Here is a 3,085-nt window from a genome sequence, read left to right as displayed (position 1 = left end):
AGGGGGTCCGCCGCCTCGGGCTGTGCGGGCTGCCCGTTGGCCGAACGGGACGTGGGAATCGGGGCTGCGAGCAACTGCTGCGCTGCGTCCTGCTGAGGCCGAGCTCTGGCTGATTGGCCGTGTGCGTGTGAGGTGCACTCCGAGTTGGAAGCTCGCTGTGCTCCCTGAGTTGTGCACCGGCGCTGAAACAAGTTCTCCTGTAACCGCTTGGGTGGTGAAGTGCTTCGTTGCACGCCGGTGCATCATTACAATTAGGATCCAAATGCTAAAGGACGCGCACCCAGCTCTCTGCCCTGCAGGTCTGTAGCTCCTGTCAGGTCTGCAATCCCTGCAGCCACTGACAGTCAGGTAGAGGCGGGTCTCCCACTAAAAGCAGGACCCCCCGACGCCTGCAGGTAGGTTTCCTGCACGCTGAGCTCTCAGCAGTACCCTTAGGGCCACCAGGGAGCTCCTGATATCCCTGGGACCACCTGGCTGGAAGGCAGGAACCCAACACAGCCTTCTGCTGCTCCTTGAGTTTGGTATATTGTGCCTACATGGCATGGTACAGGAGTCCCTGAAGTGCTTCAAAGATTAGGCTTGAGGAATTGCTACAGATCCTACAGACCTCATTCTTCTTAAATCAGGTTTGTTTATGCAGCTATTATCTCCCTAATAGGCCTTGAGTAAAGTTCCTGTGGCAGAAAAAGAAGTTACTGTGTGTTTCTGGCTGAAGTTACACCGATTCTGCTGCTGACATGCTGCAGCTGCTAACTGTTCTCCAGAGAAAGCCCTGATCAAATTTGTAAAAGTTGAACAGAAGTTGTGCTGGGTTGTGCTGGGTTACTGTTTTCCTCAGAAGAATATATGTAACTTGTTCATATGCACACACCGTGTTCCTACGTGTGTATGGAAACAATATGTATGTAAAGGATATCTGTTGTTCATTCACATGCAAACACAGTGTTATCATACCATGACACTCAGTACCGTTGTACCTCCCAGCCTCTGTGCTGAAGCAGCAGCGTGCTGCCAGAAAGACTCAGGCAGTTTGGAAGGAACTGGGAGCAAACCCAACAATTAGAGCGGATTTTCAGTCTTGTCAGGTAGGAAGGAAAGTTCTTGGGCTGCTTAACCTAGAGAAAGGGAATAGTGAAAGAGAGGGCTTTGAATATGTGACAGGTCTCTGCTCGGGAGAGGGATTGCTGCTGTGTGCCTCAAAGTGGGGCGGGAGGCGGGAGGCGGGGGGCTGGAGCTGGAGCAAGGAGAGGTGCCAGGCGCTGGGCTGCACCAAGAGGCAAACTCCTGTTTTCCTGAAGCTGTGTCCCCTGATCTGTGGGTCCGACGTGTTTTCGGAAGGCCGGTCAGCTATCTAGGCCATCTGGCTCGGTAGCTGAGGCTGCCTGAGCTAGATAAACTGACACATTTTGAAAAAGCCTCTGTGTATGCTGCAGGCTTGTGACCAGTGTCCTTTTGAATTACTCTCATTCCAGTTCACAGAGTGTTTCCCTGGGAATGCTGTCGGGATATCATCATCTCCCCTCGGCTGCTGGCTGCGTTCCCGCTGTGCTTTTGGCACTGCAAGGCTTGCAAGCCGCTGGGGAAGGGCTCCTGCAATAGGGAAGGCAGAAATCCCAAGAAAGCAGCAGCATGAATGCAGGACATGATTGCCCTGAGTTGGGGTCATGCTGTGCTGGGGGCTGAGATCCCCCCTGGGGGCTGGGAGAGCTCCTGTGAGAGCTTTTCTTGGCTCCTTTTCTTGCACTCCTCTGTCCTATTTGTCCTTTCTCTGGCCTGATGGGAACAACTAACGAGGGCAGTTCTGACAGTGATGCTTCCTATTTCATTATATTGGCTCATGACATCGGAGGTGGATGTTGGTGGTCTGGCAGCTGAGGTTGAACCTTCCCACCAATACTCTATGACATGTTGTTGCCGTGTGACGGATGGCAGCAGAGGGGCTGTCTAACACAATGGCGTCTGATGTGGAAGTGTGTATGAAGTAAAGGTGTGACACTGACTTCCTCCATGCAGTGGAGCTGAATATTGGTTTCAATGCTTTGGAAATGCTGGTGCAAGTGTTGGAATATCCCAAAATTTGCGCCAGGTGGGTCCCACAAATTCTCACACAGGAACAGAAAGAAGACCATATACAAGTTTGTCAGGATCTGTTGAGCCAATACGAGGCTGAAAGTGACAGTTTTCTGGCTTACATCATTACCAGTGATGAGATGTGATGTCACCACTGTGAGCTGGAGTCAAAAAGGCAGTCCGTGGTGTGCCAACGTGAATTCCCCATCAAAGAAAATGTTCAAGTTGCAGCCCTCAGTGGTTAAAATGATGTGCACTGTCTTTCGAGGTAGGAAAGGCGCGATCCTTCTGGATTTCATGGAACCTGGAAAACCATCAGCTGTGACCACTGCATTGTGATGCTGACTAAGCTGAAGGCTCCAACTTCTAGAGTCAGGCCAGAGAAAAAAGAATCATTCTCTTATAATACAATAACACCATGCCCCATTTCAGTTTGAAGACCATGGGGCACATTGCCAATCTTGACTGGGCTGTCCTACCACATGCACCTGGAGTGTACTGGAGAGGCCATAAATTGTGCCAGTAGAGGTTTAGGCTGCATATTAGGAAAAACTTCATCTCGGAAGGAGTGGTGAAGAGACTGGCATAGGCTGCCCAGGGTGGTAGTGGTGTCACTGTCCTTGGAGGTCTTCGGGAGTGATGTAGATGTGGCACTGAGGGATGTGGTCAGTGGGCTTTGTGGGCATGGGCTGGTGGTTGGACTAGGTGATATTAGAGGTCCTTTCCAACCTAAATGATGCCATGATAATACGAAATCAGAATGGCTGACAGGGAGTGCTGCGGGTGAAAAGGAGAAGGGACAGGGAAATGAATCCTGAAAGCTGTACTGCCAAGTTTTGCTTGTTGTTAGGATGTCATCAGTTGTGCCGTGCAATAACACTGCTGCTGCTTTTTAATGTGGAATGATAAATGGAGAAGTGCAGGCACACCTGGAATGGCTGTGGGCTGAGGTGGGAGGCTGCCCTCTGCCCACCCACACCGCCGGTCCTGGGGGCAGGGGGCTGGTGGATTTAGG

Source organism: Meleagris gallopavo, chromosome 6 (assembly GCF_000146605.3).
Source record: "Meleagris gallopavo isolate NT-WF06-2002-E0010 breed Aviagen turkey brand Nicholas breeding stock chromosome 6, Turkey_5.1, whole genome shotgun sequence".
In the NCBI taxonomy this organism is placed as follows: domain Eukaryota; kingdom Metazoa; phylum Chordata; class Aves; order Galliformes; family Phasianidae; genus Meleagris; species Meleagris gallopavo.
This window is presented reverse-complemented; position numbering follows the sequence as displayed.